We start from the raw sequence: 21,332 nt of genomic DNA, 5'->3' as shown, positions 1-21,332 counted from the left end.
GGCTCCCTGATGGCCCGGCCACCTTCTCCGATTCACACCCCCTGGACATTGCTTCACATTTTCTGGGGCTCACACCAGCCCGAGTACTTGGCCGCCACCTCCACACGCCCACCTCCTTCAGCCTAAGGCCTGCTGCAGCCACGTGTGTGCTTTCCCCAAGGGGCGAGGTGTGCCTGCAGGAGCCAACTGGAAATACACACGGCTCCTCTGCTGCCCGTGGAGCAGCCTGGGGCGTTGGGGGTGGACAGGCCCGGGGGCGGGGCTTCACAATGGACCCAGGTGCCAAGCCAGGGTTCTCTGCTGATAGCCCAGTCTATTTCTTGCAAACTCTCCACGGCGTCACCAGATGCTGCTGCTGTTGTCACTGCCGGCCTGGGACCATCATGACCCACAGGGCTGGTCTTTCATCCTGGTGCGTCTTAGTGTGTAAGCAACGTTGATACCTGTTCAGTGTCACAGGTGCACAGACGTGCACTGGCTGGGGATTCAACCTGGAGGGTTCGAACCGCAGAACTGCTACCACCACTGTCTTCATTGGGCTCTGCCCACCACTGAATAACTGCGGGGCAGCGGTGGGTGGGTAGGTGGGTGAGTGGTGTGTGTGTGTGTGTGTGTGTGTGTCTGGGGCTTCGAAGAAAGAGAAAGGGCAGAGGGAGAAGGTGCCCTCAGGGAGTGGTGGTGAACCGGCAAACCTTGAGAGCAGCTGAGAGTCTCCAAGGTCACCGGAGGAAACACCTCCCCCTGGCCAAGGGAGCACCAGGCATCTTTGGAAGAATCCCATCTCCGCCCAGGCCCAGGGACAAGCAGCTGGTCTTCTCAGACCAGGGGTTAGCTCACAGGGCTCAGCTTCTGAGAGCCCCCACAGGTGGCAAGTCTGGGGAGGACGAGGCCTGGGGGTGGCAGCGCTGAGCAGAAGGGAGTTAAGTGCCTCGGTTCCACCCTGCCTTGGCACCTGAACCCGAAGGCTGAGCGGGCCTGCGTCCCAGGCACAACAAGGCCGTGCGCGCGCCAAGGCCCAGTCAGCATCTGGCACCACTGGAGGTTGCTCCCCCAAATGCGTGGGCTGCTCTGTTTATTTGTTTTGACTTGCTTTTCATTTCAGATCGTAAAAGGGACACCTGGCCCCAGAAGGCAAAGCCTTTTCAACTGTGGCTGCAAAGAACATTTACCTGGGTTGGCTTTCGAGATAAAAGCCAAGGTACCCTGAAAGGAATGTTTTCATCTGAAAATACATTTTTCTCCCTGTCCTCTGTGAGCCCCACCGAGGGCCAGGGAGAGCTGCGCTTTGGAACATACCCAGAACTGGATCGTCCTGGTCTCCACGTTCATCCGGCGGAGCCTCGGGGCTTCGGACACGCTGCAGGAGACAGAGGCAGGTGGTTTTCCTCTTGCAGTGGCATATTTGCTCCACTAATGTTTATCTGCTTGCTTTTGCAAACAGTAAACACGCGCTTGGGAGGCCTCGTGGTGAAAGCCGTAAGGTGTGAATAATTGCCTCCATGTAAACAGACACTGCCCTTGTATGTAATCCATCTCCTTTACAAGCTACCAATAAGAAAAGAATCTGTCCCAAGCTGGAACACGCCTGGGAAGCTGTCCACCGGCCTCTTATTCTCGGAGAGTATCGCCCAGATTCACTCTTGCCACTGCGAGGCCGGCGGGCGGCTGCTGAGCCCAACCTCCCATCCCAAATTCCCACTGGAAGATGCAAGGCCTACCCTCCCAGTTGGGGTCATAACCAGATGGCAACGTTGATCACAGACGCGGAATTCCACATTATTTGAATGGCTCGCTCTCCCTCCTCCCCACTGTCTCCGTGGTTGATGCTGCCATCGACTTCAACACCAGAGGAAAATTGCCAAGAAACACGCGGGAAAAGAAATCCTTACCTTTGCGCCCTCCTCCTCGGGTGAGTAGCTGCTGGACACCAGATTCTCAAGTTCTGCGAAAGGAATAATTCGCATCAGGATCTGCCGGTGGGAGTTTTTGTCAGAAGGAGAGACGGGATGAGACGGTACAAGCGAGGGGCCAAGCCGCCGTATGCCCTGACCTGGGCTTTGAGACGAGACTTCATAAAAAGCCGGGCCCAGAGCAAATCACCCGAGCCTGCGCCATGCGCCAGTCTTCCTGGGGCGGACCAAGATGTACACCAGCTCGCAGGGAATCCCGAGGGAGGGGGAAAAGGAGATCAATTCAGAAACGAACGCCCGTGCGTCGGAAAGCAGGCTGCCCACCAACCCAAGGCCACTCAAAGCAGCTCCGATTCGGAGTACATGAGTGTGGACACCTGAGGAACCGCAGTGCGTCAACTGCCTCCCTCACCGCCGATTGCACCCAGGGCCCAAACGGCCTTGCCTTCGGGAGCGCTCAGCTCATTCTAGAGCCGGGTTGGCTTCTCCTCACTCGGGGTCACAGGGCCCTTCAGCACTGCCCAGTGCCACTCGGAGCGGTGACCAGCCCCAGGCACACCCGCCGCTGCCCTCGTCCTGAAAAGGCTTCCTGGTAAGGGGAGCCACCAGGACGGTCTCGCTTGAACGGGAACATTCACTTACAGGAGTATTTTTCTCTGTGGCTCGGCTGATTGGTTCTCTTCTCAGATACTTAATTGCTTGTAAACAAGCCCCACTGTTGTTGAAAAAAACAGTGAGACCCAGTTTGGCCTAGGTGGTAGGGGATGAAAACTGGTTGGATACCCCAATGAAGGCCCCCCCCAAAAAAAACCACATCAAAAACAGTTGCTGTGGAATCTACAGGGGGCTCTGGTGACATAGTGGTTGTGTGTTGGGTTGCTAACCTCAAGCTCAGCAGTTCAAAACGCCCAGCCCGCTTTGTGGGAGAAAGACAAGGCTTTCCAGTCCTGTGACGGTGACAGTTTCGGAAACCCACAGAGGCAGTTGTACCCTGCTCTATAGGGTCTCCGTGAGTCAGCATTGCCCCGATGGCTGTGACTGCCCCAAGTCACGGTGAAGGTGGACGTCTGAAAGGAGGCAGCCAGCATTTTTCCTTCGGGCAGGCAGACTCAGGCGTGTGTTCACTGTGTGTACGACCCAGGGACTCCCTAGCAAAGGCAGATATCTGAACAGTGCACCCTAAACTGCTATTGGTCAACACTGGGGTGTGGACCCTGGCCTGCTTCACACCGGAAGCCTGGCTTCCCTGCCCCACCTGCTCCAGGGCCTGCTGGCTGCTGCTACCCACAGTCGCCCTCTAACCAGCTGTTCCCACTCTGCCCCGCCCTTCCCATTCAGGTAAGTGACCTGACGCCTCACACCTCAAAGCAGTTAGGTGTACAGTCCTTCCTCCTACCTGGCCACAGCCCAGGAGCCTGCATCCATGGGTCTGTTTAACAACAAAGGTATTACTCATTGGCATGACGCTGTACTATGGCAGGGACAGAGCAGAGATGTCAATGATTCCCTGAGTCAAGATGTAATATGGTGTGTCTGTTTTTAGTTTTGTATTAATGAGAGCAGCAATCATTGGGAATTCGCTTTATGGCACCTAGTCATAGACTTACCTTCCTCCCCCACCCCACCAAATGATCTTGCTGTTGAAAGTTATCAAGCACATCAGCTTCTGCAATGCAAAGTAAACAGGCAGCCGCCTCAATTTTACGTGGTTGTGTCAACTGATCCCTGAGGAATGCGTACAAGACCCTAGCTGACACCCAGCCAGGGCAGCTTGTGTTCCCGGCCTTCCCCGCCAGCCCTCCAAGGCACCTCCTGCAACATGCCTCCAGGTGGCAGCAAAGCAGCGTTTGCAGAAGAGAAGCTGCCGCCGAGCAAAATGGGTCAACCGGACCCTTCTCCAGGAGCGCCCACTGAAGTGCCGCTGGCCCAAACACAAAGCGAGAGGCAAACTTTTCCAAGCATGATGTTTACCACACTGTATGGGCACACCGGATCTTGTTCGGAACACACAGGCCAAAGCCCTAAAAACTGGGATATCAAAGTACTTTATAAAAAGGAAAGAAAAGACAGGGCAACCCGAGCCCAAGTTCCAACAGACACACCCAAACAGACAAGGAGAATAGACAGGGAGAGTCCCACCTGTTGGAGTGGCCTGCTCCTCACCATTCATCATACGCCCTCAGAGGACTGCTACATTGTTTCTAAAGAGCTCCATGAAATCCTTCCGTTACAGACGGTCACATTTCTCTCCGCCTGGATAATCTACAAGGTTCTAACAGCTGCAATTCCATTTGCAATTCGCCCCAATCGTGTGTTCATGCTTCCAGTTCCCTCGAACCTGTCTCCCTGAAAAGCCACCAGAGTTCATCTCTGTACATCATGGCATGCCTACATGTCTGCCCCGGGGAAAATGTCTGCCACAGACAAATGAAAGCGTGTTGCCTTTGGAAACAAACAGTACAATCTATCTTCAAAGACTTGAGCCCTCACGTAAAACACACGCACCACAAGTACCTATGGAGATGAAATTGTATATGTGAATCATATGCCGATATAATCATATGTCTTTTTAACAAGGTGCAGTCACTTTAAAAAGAAACCAAATGAAAAAAGGGGCCTCAGCGGCCAGAGCAGGACGGGCTGGAGCCGGGAGGGAGCTAAGCATCACCGACAGCAAGCGAGATGCAGCACCGAGCCTTCCTCCTCCTCGCCCTCCTGGCCCCCCTGGCGCTCACTTCCGCAGCGGCCAAAAAGAAAGACAAGGTGAAGAAGGGCGGCCCGGGCAGCCCGTGGGCGGAGTGGGCCTGGGGGCCCTGCACCCCCAGCAGCAAGGACTGCGGTGGCGTGGGTTTCCGTGAGGGCACCTGTGGGACCCAGACCCAGCATATCCGGTGCAGAGTACCCTGCAACTGGAAGAAGGAGTTTGGAGCCGACTGTAAGTACAAGTTTGAGAACTGAGGGGCGTGCGATGGGGGCACAGGCACCAAGGCCCGCCAGGGCACCCTGAAGAAGGCGCGGTATAATGCCCAGTGCCAGGACACCATCCTCGTGATGAAGCCTTAGACCCCGAAGACCAAAGCCAAGGCCAAAGCCAAGAAGGGGAAGGGGAAGGACTAGAGGCCAGGTCTGGATGCCCGTGCCCCCTGGCCTGCCCCTTCAGAGATGTCACCCACCAGTGCCTTCATCTCACTTGTTAGATTTATCAAACACACCGGTCTCTCCCCTGCCCCCCACACTCCCCACCCCACCCCCACACACACTCCAAGTGGAGAGGGACTAGGGTTGGTTTCTGGAACGCTCCAGGCTCCTCCCAAACGGATTTCACTCGTGCACGCTCCCCACAACCTTTTGTACTTCCCGACATGGCGCCATTACTAAGAAGCAAATAAACCGTTTTCCGTCCCAATAAAAAAAAAAAAAAGAAAGAAACCAAACAACTTTCACATCTATAGTCTTTAGCGTCCCTACCCCCAGTCGATCCTGGGGCTTTGGGGCTTGGCTCGAGGGGAGCCCCTCTGGGACATGGGGGTGCAGTGAACGGGTATGCCTCCACAGCAGGGTATGCTGGGCCCCTCTAGGGTTTCCCATATGGGCTTCCATAAATTTCTTCCCTTTTGCGTAAAAGAAAAAAAACCAAAGTCTTTACTAAAGTCACTGCAAATATTTGGGGCAACAGGTAGATTGCAGGTGACGATGTGCCTTGAAATAACCTAGAACCTGAGAGTGCCGTGTTGGACAGCTTTCCACTCACTTGGCAGTCATTCTCCTGGACTCCAGAAGTTTCTGCCATGTCGGCAGGATCCTTTTACACATTCACACTGCACCACCAACTGCACAGTGCAATCAAACCACTCATTGCTATAGCAACCGTCAGCAGATCATGCTATCAGTAACTCCACGCTACTCTGTGACAGCGCCGATGACTCTTGCCTTCAAGACCCACCCAGGAGTCAGGATTACCCCTCTGAATCAGATGCAGCAAACTTACTAAGCATGTTTTCTTGTCTTTTCATCAAACTATCACGGTGCAAAAAATCCTCGCTAACAAGTGCCTTGACTAGTCACCCAAGACCAGCCAAGAGGGTGGCTAAAAGGTAGACAGTGGTAAGATAGGCGCCGGTGCAAGTTCATCTACAGAGATTCTCAACCTGTGGGTCGCGACCCCTTTGGTGGGTCAAATGACCCTTTCACAGGGGTTGCCTGATGCATAACAGTAGCAAAATTACACTTATGAAGTAGCAACAAAGTCATTTTATGATTGAGGTCACCACCACATGAGGAAGTGTATGAAAGGGTTGTGACATTAGGAAGGTTGAGAACTGCTGCAGGGTCTCAACTCTGCCCACAGCTGTCTCCTTATAGGAAATGGACCCACAGAGCCACCTCTGCGGCGAACTTGGAGTTCACGTACTAGGTGATGCTGGGAGTAGGGACTGGCTAAACAGCAGCTGGATATCCTGATGTACCCCTTGAAGCTCAGGTAACAAACAAAAGAAACAAACTCACTCATGGCCACGCAGTTGATTCTGACTCATAGTGACCCTCAGACCAGCATAGAACTGCCCCTGTGAGTTTCCGAGACTGGACTTCTATGGGCGTAGAAAGCTCTTTCTCTCATGGAGCAGCCAGTGGTTTCGAACTACTGACCTTGGGGTTAGCCACCCAAGGCAGAACCATGGCACCAACAGGCCTCCTGAACCTTACATTAACAGCTCTCTGGAAAAACCCTCAAGTTTGTTTATTGAAAATGAAGGATGACGGGAGGGGAGGTCTGTGTGACTAACAATGGTGGGTCAGGCTTTGGGCTGCTGCTAACTTCAATGCCAGGAGTTCAAGTCCACCAGCCGCCCTGCAGGACAAAGGAGACTAGGTCTCAAAAGCAGGCTCTGTCTGCGGTCGCCATAAACTGGGCTCGATGTGATGACCATGTGTTGTCTCTGGCGTTTTCCCAGTGATTTCTCATAGGAGATGTCTAAATAGTAAGGACCCGTTTTTATTTTCCACTCACCCAGAGTGCACAGAGAAGAGCTGTCGCCTCATTTAAGGCATGTTCAAGCAACAAGTCGGCTCAACTAGTCACTGTGATATAGTGACTACTTGCTGGGATCCCAGCCGAGGCGTCGTCACCCCTAAATCCGCATGGTATCATTTGTCCGTACGGCCAGCCACCATTTGCTACATGTTACACCAGTAGCTTTGTAGGCCATGCATGGAACTGCCAGCCCTTAAGACTAGCAGCCACATGGTTGGAGAAAGAAGAGGCCGCCTGCCCCTGTAAAGATGTAAAGTCTCAGAAGTCAGAACCCCATCCCCTGCCCCCATCTCCCACCTCCACCCCCCGGGGGCAGTTCTACTCTGTCCTCTGAGGTCACTGAGTCAGAACTGACTCGGTGGCAGTGAGTTCAGGTTTGGTTTTGCATACAAAGGAAACACAGCTCTGTGTGCGGCACAGTGATCAAAAGCCAGCTCATTTCTAGCAGAGCATCTGCTGGTACCTGCCCATGCCCACAGTCACAGCTCTCCCCATCACCAACTTGAAGAGGCAGCTCAGCCACTTGGCTTGAAGCTCATTGCAAGACACTGATGCCAAGGACTGTGCTTTTTCCATGAGACAAATGTTGGGGAGCACTCTAGACTGGCGGTCCAAAGATTAAGCGGGGGCTCCATTACACAGGGCCACTGGGCATTCTGCATGTGGTGGATAGGAGACTGGACCCTTAGCCCGAGTTCTGACTGCCTAGACAAGCTGTGTCACCTTGAGTAGGTTGTATCACCGCTGTGTGGCCCTATTTCATCTATAAAATGTAGGCCACTGACTGCGGATTCCCAGAGATCTAGTGACCACTAGGAACGTGGCACAAACTTGGGTCAGCTTGCGGCTCTGTCTCCAGTGTCCACAACAATGTCTAAGGGGGAAAAAGCGGGGGGACCCTCAATAAGCATGGTGAATAGAAAACCAGCCTGCCAGGACTCCTCTCCCACCACTCAAATGAAATCATTTGTATTTTCATCTTTGGGGGTCCCTGTAGTCCAGTCCAGTGGATCTCAACCTTCCTAATGCCATGACACTCTCACACAGTTCCTCATGTTGTGGTGACCCCCCCAAATTATTTTCGTTGCTACTTCATCAATGTCATTTTGCTATTGTGATGAATTGGGAGACCCCTGTGAAAGGGTCATTCGACCCCCAAAGGTTGAGAACCGCTGCTGTAGTGACCGTAACTGCTAACCAGAAGATGAGAGGGCGAGTCCACCCAGAAGCCCGTGAGAGGAAGAATCTGGAGATAGATTTCCCAAACACCAGCCACTGAAAATCCCACGGAACACGCTCTACTCTAACGCAAACAAGGTCCCCAGGCAGCAGAGGTCAGCGGAACAGCGCCTACACGCTGGGTTTTTATGTGGATCCAGGGTCTTCAGTGCCTTCCACAATGCTCCAAAGGATGAAGCCCAAAAGAAGCTGTTCCCCCAGTCGGAGAGAAATGGTTTGCTCTTCCGCCTTAGTCCTGGGAATTCCAATCCCAGCATCCTATTCTTGTATTCATCATACTTTAGGACATCATTTACAGAGAGAAGCCAGGAAAGCGCGAGACTCAAACCAAAGCAAACCCACAGCCATGGAGTCAATCCCAACGCCTCAGAGCTGGTTTCAAAGGCTGTGGGGCTTCTCTTTCATCTGAGGAGCAGACAGGCTTATCTTTGGTTCTCAGAGCAGCTGGTGGGCATGACCCAAACACATTGGTAACAAACCAGCACACTCAACCAAATGCACTGCTATCAAGTCAGTACTGACTCCCAACAGCCCTGTAAGGCAGAGCAGAACTGCCCCCATGAGTCTCAGAGACTGCAAGTCTTTACCGGCGGAGGCAGCCTCGTCTATCTTGGACAGTGCAGAGCAGCTGGTGGTTTCGAACTGCTGACCTTGCCGTTAGCAGCCCAATGCGTAGCCACTCAGGGCTCCTTAAAGTAAGAAAACTGTGGCATAAAAATTGGGATGGTGAAAAAAAACCTCATGGAGGCATTTTTAACTATGAACGACTAACAAAGAAAATGGATTCTGGGGGCAGTAAACAGCATCGCAAGGACTTCCCATCTGTTTGTCCACCCTAAGCCCTAAGGGAGGCAATCGCCTCTGAAACAACGTGCAGGATAGGGGTTAGAGTCAGGGATTGAGAGGAAGCATACAGTGTCTGGATATTCAAGATGACTATACGGAATTTGACAAACATGTCCCTGGTCTGGCCCCAGGGTGAGTGCTCCTGTTCTAACGCAGGAAGGGGGGCTGGGAGGAAAGGTGGAAATAAGTGCAGGAAGGAGCGGGCAGGCAGAGACAAGGAGATCAATGTTTCCCCAAAGGACCGTCTGCAGACAGTTCTGTGAGAAGCTGGGAACCGAGAAAGTCATGCTCAATTAAATTAGAGAACCACGAGGTTAAACAAGACAGGCAAGCTTCTTTGTTTATTGCAAGATTATTGTAAGACGCCCTGTTGTCAAGTTGATTCCGATTCAGGGTGATCTTATAAGATAGAGGAGAACTGTCCACTTAGGGTTTCCAAAGTTATCAGTCTTTATGGGAGCAGACAGCCTCATCTTTTTTTAATCGTTTTATTAGGGGCCCATACAACTCTTATCACAATCCATACATACATCAATTGTGTAAAGCACATTTGTACATTCATTGTCCTCATCATTCTCAAAACATTTGCTCTACACTTAAGCCCCTGGCATCAGGTCCTCATTTTTCCCCCTCCCTCCCCGCTTCCCCCCTCCCTCAGCCTCATTTTCTTCCTTGGATCAGCTAGTGGGTTTGCAGCTCTAGCCCTAAGCACAACATTGAACCCAATAGTTAGACCCAAGGGGACCCATAAAACATTCAATGCATTACGTTACAGTTTCACTCTGGCAATTCCATGGAGCAACTGCAATATAAGAGCACTGCACTGTCTTTCCCATTGGCCCCCAGAATCCTTTTTTTTTTTTTCAGAACATTTTCCAGAATAGGCATTCTATACAATATTCTTCAGGAAATCCTTGGGTAGAGAGATCAAATATAGACAAATACAGAAGCCAAGAGACCAAAGGGGATCAGTGTAAGGGATCATAAGCACTAATAATTAATCATTAACCTGAGAATATTATCAGTGAGATGGCTTTGGGGTGATTAAATCCATCTGGAATAACTCCTCGGGACTCTGGGAATACAAATGCAATCATGAAATGATGGGAACATAATTAGCTCATAGGTAATAATGCAACCGTTTATCATATTAACATTGCCAGCAAAGTTAATTTCCAAGCTAAAGTAATTACAGTCTTTTAATCAATGAGAGGAAGAGATATGATCTTAGCATTCCCTCTGTATGCACTGCCCGATGAGGAACGGAAAGCAGATCTACTTACTGATTTGAGAAGCAGTCTGAGAAGCCAGTGATCAAGCTCAGCTGCGAGCCAAAAAGTCAGTGGTTCAAGCCTCAAGTGGCTCCACAGAAAAGACCTGGAGTTCAATTCTCAGACTTATTTACAGCCTCGTAAGCTCATGGGGCCACTCGACTGCACCACCCAAGGCCACTATGAGTCAGAGTTGACTCAACCACACACAATCACAACACAAGTGGCTTGAGAATCATCCAGAAGATCTCAATGGGAAAGTCAACTCTGGGGCTTGGAAGGATTTTGTTTTGTTTTCTTTCAAACCATGTTATTGGTTTAGAATTCACATATCGCACAATTCAATAGTTCAATCACATCAAGAAGGGTTGTACCATCTTTACCACAATCAGTTTTAAAATATTTTCTTCCTTCTTGTATTTATTAACTCCTTATTTCCACCCCCAACCTCCCCTGCCATACATCCAAGGAACCATTAATCCAGTTATTGACTCTATAGATTTACCTATCCTGGATTTTGGATTTAGAAAAACATTGCAAACATAAAACCAATAACAACAAAGTAAAACTGATAAAAACCTCAATTGAAAAGAAAGCAGAAAATATTAAAAACTAGAACAAATTTAAAATAGATCATAAGGGTGATCAAATGATAAGGTCTTACATTTTAACCTAACTGCATCTGCAATAATCCACTTTGCAATGCATTCTGCACGATAGAAAGGCTGTTCACAGCCCTGGTCTCTGGTCAGAGAGGAATCACAAGAGTCTTAATCAATGGATATTTCCTTCCAGTTTTTGTTTGTTTTGTTTTAAGTGAAACAACTTTAAAATGGTCAATCAGGGGATCGAATGCTCAGCTATTACATTTTAACCTAACTACTTCTTTTACAATGCTCTCTCCCTGATAATAAGGGTATCCACATCCCTCAACGAGGACCAGAGGGGAGTCACCAGAGGCTAATCCATGTGTGGACCTTGTGAATAGATTAGGGCTCCTATTGCCATCCTTAGCCTTCTGCAAACCAGGTGTTCACAGTTTAAGCTGATACCATTCCCTCCTTGGATTTATTATAATCCTTGCATCCCACAGGCTGGTGTGCTTCTTTCATGTAGACTTAAAATGGACACCTCACTTAAATGGCTGCTTGTTTAAAGACAAATGCTCTTCCTTCTGATAGCCGGGCACCATCTAGTTTCTTCACCACTGTTTACGGTAGCATCCATATCCTCGGTGATCTCTTCATGAGGGCTAGAATTAAGTGCAAGCCAAGCTCCATTCATATATCATGTCCACATATATATGGTCACCTAACAGACATCCCTCTTATTTTGTTAGAAAACCACTCAATCAACCCACTTGGGCATCACATCCACTGCCACAGAATCAATGCTGACTTGTGGCAACCCTATAGGACAGGGTAGACCCACCCCTGTGAGTCTCTGAAAATGCAAATCTTCACCTGAGTAGAAAACCTCATCCTTCCCCCATGGAGCTGCATGGTGATTTGGTCAGCTGCCTGCTGACCTCACTGTTAGCAGCTCAATGTGTGACCCACCACACAGTGATAGTACCAATTGGTTTAGACCAGTGGTTCTCAACCTTCCTAATGCTGCGACCCTTTAATGCAGTTCCTCATGTTGTGGTGACCCCCAACCATAAAATGATTTTTGTTACTACTTCATCACTGTAAATTTGCTACTGCTATGAATCGGGCAACACCTGTGAAAGGTTTGTTCCACCCCAAAGGGGTTGCTACTCATAGGTTGTGAACTGCTGGTTTAGACAATGGTAAAGAAGTTAAAATACTGTTGAGAAAAAGAAGTTATACAAGTATAGGTATGCTATGAATGTTTCGGGGTGGGTTTTTGTTTTGTTTTTTTAGAAAGATTTTTTTTAAACAATCACATCAATGTGAATGAGGGAGAGGGGAGAGTGGAGATCCAAAGCTCATCAGTAGTTAACTGGACACCTCCTGTCAGACGGGCCACAAGGAAGGGATGAGCCAGTCAGGGTGCAGTATAGCACTGACAAAGCACACAACCTTCCTCTGGTTCCTCTAGTTTAATGCTCCTCTCCCCCACCACTATCATGACCCCAATTCTATCTTACAAATCTGGCTAGAACAGAGCATGCTCACTGGTACATAGAAGAGCTCACAGAACAGGGAATCCAGGACAGATAAACCCCTCAGGAGAAATAAGAGGAGTAGGGATACTTGGAGGGTAAGGGAAGCGGGGGAGTAAGGGGGAACTGATCACAATAATCGACATATGACCCCCCTTCCCAGGGTGACGGATAACAGAAAAGTGGGTGAAGGGAGACAGCGTTTGGTGTGAGACATGAGAAAATAATAATGATTTATAAATTATCAAGAGTTCATGGGGGAGGGAGGGCAAGAGAGGGAGGGAGAAAAAATGAGGAGCTGACATCAAGGGCTCAAGTAGAAAGAAAATGTTTTGGAAAAGATGATGACAACATATGTACTCTTGTGTTTGACACAACGGATATATGTATGGATTGTGATGAGAGCTGTAAGAGCCCCAAATAAAAGAAAAGAAAAAAAAATAAAGACTTTTTTATGCTTGATTTTCTTGTTGTTCCTCTTCAAAGATGAGTCTCCTCCAAGCCCATGAATGAACAGACTCAAATTGATGCACATCCACTGGCTACTGGCCTCTGCAGGGATCTGCAAGCAGTTTCTAATATTCCCTCCCAGGAAAATGAATGAAAGCTTTGTCTCCATTCTGTAAATGTAGACACTCATGACGTGGAACTGGGGAAGCTGAGTTTCTCTCCAAATTCTCCTGCTGGTGGGCTGAGTGATCTCAACACAGTTGGCAGCCAGATATATTGACTTGGCTGCCTCATCAACCAGTCAAATTCAACCTGCCAGAAATGAGGTGCATTATCTGGTCATGCTCGGGCCTCCTCTAAGGGCTACCTCCCCAGGGATGAACTCCTGAAATCGGGGATTTCTCTTCTCTCTCCCCAGTGACAACCTAAACATCGAATGCCTCACAGACGGTCCCATCTGGCCCCACCTCTCTCAGCTCAGGACACTGGGAGGGTATGAATCTCCCCTTTAGATTACTTTCAGCAGCCCCTGCGTCGGTGGTCCCCTGCCTCCACACTGCCACCAAAGTGACATGTCTTAGAATTTGCTGAGAATAGCAGAGTGCCAGCTCGCTGCCTTACAGGCAGGCCTCCTTGGTGTGCCTACCACTGAAAACCTTTTCTGGCAGCCCTGACCGCATGCACACAGACACACAACCAGACTCCAGGGCTGCAGGGGGGGCCTCGCTTGGCCCATGCATCATCTGGTTCTGGAAGCTGTGCTGTTCATGTTTCTACTGTCTAGAGTGCTGTTCCCTCCATTCGGTAACACCTCCTCCAGGATTCTTCCCCTGACCACCCCTCACCGTCTTCAGCCTTCTCAAAGTCCTGGAGTGCTATCATGGTGTACTGGGAAAGCTTGGGGTGTTTCCTCCTGCCCCCAACCCAAACTACAAATCCCTAAGGGTAAGGACATGGGATTTAACTACTCATTGAGACTCAGCTTTGTGATAAACTAGTTTAACGACACAATCTGAAGGAACAAAAGCACACACTGTTGTAGGTGCGCTTGAGTCAGTTCTAACGCACAGCGACCCCTGTGTACAACAGAACAAAGCACTGCCCAGCCTGCGCCATCCTCACCACTGTTCCTGTGTTTGGGCACATTGTTGCAGCCACTGTGCCAACCCATCTCGTCAAGGCTCTTCTCTTTGCTGACCCTCTACTTTGCCAAGCATGATGCCTTTCTCTAGGGACTAGTCTCTCCTGACAACTTGTCCAAAGCACGTGAGAGGAAAACTCACCGTCCTTGCCTCTAAGGAGCTACTTCTTCAAAGACAGAGCAGTTTGCTCTTCTGGCAGTCATGGTACTGTCAACCTTCTTCCCCCGCACCACAACTCAGATGCGTCAGCTCTTCGTGGGTCTTTAGTCACTGTCCAACGTTCATATCCCTAGGAGCCACTGAAAAGATCCGGGCTTGGGTCAGGAGCACCTTCGTCCTCAAAGTAACATCCTTGCTTTTCAGCATTTTAAAGAGATCTTGTGCAACAGATTTGGGTAATGCATTCCATCATGAGATCGCTTGCCTGCTGCTTCCATGAGCATTGATGGTGGATTCAGGCAGGACAAAATCCTTGACAATTTCAACCTTTTCCCCATTTATCTTCATGATGTTTGTTACCTACTGGCTCAGTGGTGAGGACTTGGGGTTTCTTTACATTGAAAATGTATAAGCTAGTAAAATAAAAATCAGAATTCTATTTGGGAAAAAACCCCACAAGGGAGTACTGCATCCTTTGCAGTAAAAAAGAACCAAAGCCTTAATAAGCAATGTCCACAAACAACCACAACAAAACCAGTCAGCCGTGTAGTAAGCATTTTCAACTGGCAGGGCAGAAACTGAGCGTTCAAGCTTTCCGTCAGCCAATTAGAAACAAGAACCCCGATCGGTTAGAGTTACCACTAAAAAAGCAAGCCAGAGGCCCAGGAGAAACCAGTGGGGCTGACACTGGCCACAGAAGTTTCTCCCACAGGTCGCAGGGGGAGCGTGGGATGTGACAGGTCACACAGGGCATGCTGTAGCTCCCCCACGCAGCAGCGCATCACACGCAAAGGAAAGGAGCAAACATCTCGAATCTGTGCTGTCCTTGCTTCTGCTCTCTAGAGTGCCAGTCAATCACCACTCCAAGGTCACCTCCTCCAAGAAGCTCTCCCTGACTCCGCAGGGGCCTCTCAGGGATCAGTCAAGGTAGGAACCTCTACTGATACCAGAAGACAGACCACACAGACTCCCAGCAACCCACCATTAGCATCCCTACTCCAAGATTGCTTTTTGATGGACATGAAGAGAGGGGTAAGATGATCAACTAAAACCAAACCCACTGCCATCAGGTCAATTCAGACTCATACTTACCCTCACGAGGGCTTCCAAGGCTGTACCCGTTACAGGGGAGACAGCCTCATCTTTCGCCTGTGAGGGCTGAGGGGTTTGAACCACCCACTTTAGAGTTCACAGTCCTACATTTGCTGCTGTTGCTCTTCTTCTTAGGCGCCATCAGTTCCAGCTCACAACGACCTTATGCACAGCACAAGATGCTGCCCGTCCTGCGCCATCCTCCCAGCCGTTGCTTTGCTTGAGCCCACTGTCGCAGCCCCTGTGTCAATTCATGTCTTTGACGGTCTCTCTCTTTTTCTCTGACCTCTACTTCATGAAGCATGATGTCTACTTCCCGACACTGGTCACTCCTGATAACATGTCCAAAGTCCTACAGTCTAACCGTCCTGACGTCTAAGGAGCATTCTGGTTGTAGTTCTTTCCAGACAGATTGATTTGCTCCTCTGGCAGTCTATGGTGCTTTCAACATCCTCCAACATGCATTCGCCTTCGGTCTTCCCAATTCGCTGCCCAACATTCACATGCAGATGACGCAATTGAAAATGCCACAGCTCGGTGAGGCAAACCTTCGCCTTACAGAGTGGCATGCTTGCCCTTCAGCACTTTAAAGAGATCTTGGGCACCAGATGTGCCCCGTGGAATACATGGTTTGATTTCTTGACTGCAAAATCCAAGCAAAACGAAATCCTTCACAACTCCGATCTTTCCTCCTCTGTCACGATGCAGTGGTGAGGAGTTTTCCTTCCTACAGGGAGCTGTGATCCACACTGAGAGTTGCAGTCTTGGATCTTCATTGGCGAATGTGAAGCAAAGTCCTCCTGGATTTCAGCAAACGAGGTCGTCTCATTTGCATATCACACGAGGTCATCTCATTTGCATATCACACGAGGTCATCTCATTTGCATATCACACGCAGGTTGGGAAGAAGACTTCCTCCAATCATGATGTCTCACTTTCATCCCTGCAGTCCAACTTCTCTGCTTATTTTCTCAGTATACAGACTGGGTATGTATGGTGAAAAGATAGAATATTGGCCCTGACAAATGCCTGGAACATAGTGATTCTACTTTGATGATTAAATATAGACCCAAAGCACCTGGAAGCTGACCACAGCAGTACCTTCAGGACATGAACTTGTCCCATTTTCCTTCCTAATCCCGGAGTTAACCTGATGGCTCTTGACCTATCAAATCAATGCTCCTTGTATTAACAGATATTTCATATTGTCCCCTCATTATCCTGACCTTTAACTAAGGGATCATGGAATCCAGCTCCCTAAATACATATCACCCTATCCTCACATCCAAGCAGCATGCTCTTTAGAAACAAGGATGGTGAGACCAATGGCCAGCAAAGAGCATTGTGGTTGGTCAACAGAAGGCCAGCAATCCATTGAGATGAACTGACACAGAAGCCAGAGCAATGGGCTGCAGCGGAACCACAATTGTGAAGATGGACCAGGTGGGGACCAGGTGACATTCTGTTCTGTCATCCGTGAATCAGAGCTAGCTGGAGAGCATCAAACCTCATCATCCTCATATACAATTTCAAAATATAAAGATCAATATATAGATACCATGCTAAAAATGTGTAAAGCAAAAAAAAAAAAAATGCTAGGGCTTGATCAAGGGCAATGTAACTGAGAGGAATCAGTGAAACCCAAATGAGCATGATAGTGGGCCAAGATAGTGGGCCAAGAAGAAAGTAAAAGGAAATAGAGGAAAGAACTAGGGGGCAAAGAGCATTAATAGAGGTCTAAATATAGGCCTGCACCTATGTAAATATATTTACATATGAGGATGGGGAAATATATCTCTGTGCATATATTTATAGGTTTAGTATTAAGGTAGCAGATGGACATTGGACCTCCACTCAAGTACTACCTCAATCCAAGAACACTTTGTTCTATTAAACTGGCATTCCATAATGCTCACCTTCCCAACACAATCGCTGAAGACAAAGTGGGTGCATAATAAGCAAATGTGGTAAAGAAAGCTGATGGTGCCCAGCTATCAAAAGATACAGTGTCTGGGGTTTAAAGGCCTAAAGATAAACAAGCAGCCATCTAGCTCAACAAAGCCTGCATGGAAGAAGCACACCAGCCTGTGCGATCACAAGGTGTCGAAGGGATCAAGTATCAGGCATCAAAGAACAAAAAATCATATCACTGTGAATGAGGGAGAGTGCAGATTGGGGAACCAAAGCCCAGCTGTAGGCAACTGGACATCCCCTTACAGAAGGGTCGCAGGGAGGAGATGAGTGAGTCAGGGTGCAGTATAGCACCGATGAAACATACAACTTTCCTCTAGTTTTTTAACACTTTCCCCCCCCTCCCCTGCCCCCCACTATCATGATCCCAATTCTACTTTACATATCCGGCTAAACCAGAGGATGTACACTGGTACAGATAGAAACTGGAAACAGTTCCAAGTCAGGACAGATGAACCCCTCTGGACTAGTGGTGAGAGTGGCGATACCAGGAGAGTGGAGGGAAGGTAAGGTAGAAATGGGGAACCGATTACAAGGATCTACATATTTCCCCCTCCCAAGGGGATGGATAACAGAAAAGTGGGTGAAGGGAGACGTCGGACAGTATAAGATATTACAAAATAATAATAATTTATAAATTATCAAGGGTTCATGGAGGTGGGGAAGAGGGAGGGGGAAATGCGGAGCTGATACCAAGGGCTCAAGTCGAAAGCAAATGTTTTGAGAATGATGATGGCAACAGATATACAAATGTGCTTGATTTAAAATGATTTTTTTAAGTTACCCAAAACAAGTTGCCATCAAATCCATCCCACCTCCCAGCAACCCCATGCGTGTGAGAGTAGAATCCAATCTGCATGGTTTTCAATGCGAGATACTTGGGGTTAGATCTCCAGGCCTTTCCGCCTAGTTTGTTTAGTCTAGAAGGACCACTGAACCCAGTTCAGCACCACCACAACTTACAAGCCTCTCCCCACAGACATGGCGTGGCGACACTTGAGGCGCATTGGCCAGGAATCGAACCCAGGTCTCCAGTTTGGAAAGTGAGAATTCTGCCACCACCGCCTTCCAAAAACTGTCTAGTTGAGTAGCAGCGTGAAAGAAACAGTCCGCTCTGACACACTTGGAAGACCCAGAGGACGTGTGGTGTCCCCACAAGCCGGTCTTGCCTGTGAGCATCTTGGTTTGTGCCGAGTCCAGAGAGCACTTTAGCTACTAGCTAGTCACGTGAATTGCTCCTCCTCTACTTAATCCCCAGAACCTTCTGTTCCCCGGCCGGGAAGGAGCATGCATACCTTCTTCCGCTTTGGCAGTGCTCCAGGGCACGGTGGGTCCTTCCTCTGGCCTGCTTTCTTGCTCGTCAAGTGCCTGGGAAACGAAGGGGAAATCAATCAGAGAAAAGTACGGAGGCTTCATGGGAGCAACCACACTCTGACCATGACGATCAAGGATGGGCCAGAGCGCAGCCTGAGGAGGTCGGGAAAGGAAAGATATTCCCAGTGAATCCGATTCTGAGTACCAGTAACCCAAGTGCTACTGAGTAGAACTGCCCCCTAGGGTCTCCTTGGATGCCATCTTTCAAGGGGTCTTTCTTCCACAAAGCCAGCAGATGGGCTCGAACCACCAACTTTTATCTTAGCAGTCAAAGTCAAATTAAAAAATCACCTTTGCTGCCCAGAGTTATTGAAAGCTGCCGACCTCTTAGCACAGGACCCAGGATGATGTGTCAGAGGAAGACTTGAGGCAGGAGCCAAAAGCGTCCCCTGCCACTAACCTTTCTACTGCTTCAGGTACCAGAAAGCTCTCAGGAATGTATGCATGAAGTGGATAGCTGTGTTGTGGTTATGTTAAGTGGTGGTCATGTTAGGTGCTATCAAGTCGATTCTGACACATGGTGACCCCGTGCACAACAGAAGGAAACACTACCCAACCCTGCGCCATCTGCACAATTGTTCCTGTGCCGGAGCCCGCTGTGACAGCCACTGTGTCCGCCTTGAGGGCCTCCCTATTTCACCTGGCCCTCCACTTGACCAAGCAGATGCCCTTCTTCAGGGAGGAGGAGCCAGAGAACAGACGCACCTAACAGTCAAAACGAGCTCCGCTGTCTCTGCGTCGGCCAGCTTGGAGCAGTTCCCCGACCACACCCCGAGACACGGGATCCTAGAGGGCCAGCGGATGGGGGTGGCCTGATCACCACAGGCGGGCCCAGGGGAGCATGGGCCTGGAGAGTCCATGTCACGTTGCCCGCTGGCCCCACCTTGGCACGGGCTCACCCTGGCCAAGACAGGTAGTGAGCCTTCCAAATGCCTTAGAGAACAGCTGCCCTTTGGGGACTCTCTGTATTTTCTTGTCAAATGGATTCCCTACAGCCAGGGAAAATGTGAAGAAACACAGAGTTACATAATATATATATATATTTTTTTAAAGGAGAAAAACAGCCCCACACTGCATCAGCGCATGCTCTAAGTACATACATCGTCATATTTGGGCAGGTAGCGATACAACTGGCAGACCCTTGCAGACCAGAGGCATGTTATTCAGCCCAGTCTACCACGTTCCCTGCTCTATGATTCTTGCAGAATAACATCCTGAGCCAGCGGGGTATGAAAACATACACACCATTTGCCAAACCACCACGGGGGAGGAGGGACATCAGTGCCCAGTCACCTGCCCACCATCCGCTGCTTCTTCAGCCCCATCAGGCCCTACACATGCTCTGCTGTGGGGCAGCAGGACTGTCAAGAGAGGATGTCTGCAGGGGCAACCAGGGTTGGAACCGAGGCCACTGCACACTCAAGGGCTGAACGCAGCCAGTCCGCTGCTCCCGGGGTTGGCAAGGCCAGTCCTAACTCTACGCCCTCAGCTTTCAGTGAGGACTTTTCCCTTTCCATGTGAAAATTGTACCCGGCAATGCTGGTTTTGGAGTTCAAACCACCAAAAATAAGGAAAAACTTTTTTTTTTTCGGTATTGGGGGAAAAGCAAATGGAATGGATTAAAAGTTAATTTAGACTTCTGAGTAACTTGGAAAACAACTATAAAGCAATTAGATTTCTAAGTCGACATAATCATTTTAGTCAAATTATTACATTTGTTTACTAAGGAAAGCTTTGTTATGAGGAGACCGTTTGAAAATCATCAAAAGACAGACAAACTAAACATTTTTTTTTCAAAAAGTTCATGCCGTTGAATAGGCTGTCAAAAATCAACGTCACTGTACACATCTTACCCTCTGAAAAAGGGATGTAGACAAAGCCTCTGTGCCCAGTGCCCAGGTCCTGCCTATCTATCACTTCCCAATATCTCTCTTCACAGTTTGGCTTTAGTTCCAACCTGTCACTGTTCATACTTAGCATGTATGACAAACTGTCGAGACTGTGATGCAATGTGATAACCAGAAACCCTTGCGACCCTGGACAAGCATGTTTCGGAACGAGCTCCACCTGTAAACTCAGGTCTCCTTGGCTAGTCTCAAGGGCAACAGATCCACAGCCGTTATATGAAAACAGGTGTCTAGAGACGTACAGGCCCATCAAGCATGACAGCATTATTCCTGTCCTCATTTTCCTAGCATTTCTCTGTGAGAGTTATAAAGCTGTTGTGTGGAAAGCCTCGGTAACGAGGACCACCTGCTGACATGTTCACTGGTGGCATTGTGGTTATGCTTGGGGTTGGTAGCCTCGAGGTCAGCAGTTCGAAACCACCCGCTGCAATGTAGAAACAAGAAGAGGCTTTCTACTCCCATCAAGAGGTACGGTCTCGGAAACCCACAGGGGGCGTTCGACCCTGACCTGTAGGGTCGCTTTGAGTCGGGGTACACACCTTGAGAAGGAAGGCTCGGTCGCAGCAGTATCTCCTGAAGAGTCTAATGTCGGCCTCCAGTAAGTGCCCAGCCGTGTGGTTAACCGTCAGCGTCAAGGTTTCCGTGGCGGGCACGTACTGCAGCAAGGCATCCTCACGCAGCTGCAATCGGGAGACGCCTGCAGAGCGGCGGCCCTGAAAACTGACCCACACAAGTGAAACCCCCTCACAGCGTCACAGGCACAAGCCCCAGGCCCAGCACCCTCCGCGCCCCGCGATGACCACAAGCAACT

At 49.4% G+C, this 21,332-nt stretch overlaps 1 pseudogene; it reads left to right on the top strand.

Annotated features, from left to right (window-relative positions):
- The first annotated feature begins 4,558 nt into the window (after positions 1-4,558).
- Positions 4,559-5,338, top strand: LOC142439075 (midkine pseudogene; annotated as a pseudogene).
- The last annotated feature ends 15,994 nt before the right edge of the window (positions 5,339-21,332 follow it).

The sequence above is a fragment of the Tenrec ecaudatus genome, chromosome 2 (assembly GCF_050624435.1).
Source record: "Tenrec ecaudatus isolate mTenEca1 chromosome 2, mTenEca1.hap1, whole genome shotgun sequence".
NCBI lineage: Eukaryota > Metazoa > Chordata > Mammalia > Afrosoricida > Tenrecidae > Tenrec > Tenrec ecaudatus.
The sequence above is the reverse complement of the archived record's forward strand: the minus strand, read 5'-3'. Positions and strand labels throughout refer to the sequence as shown.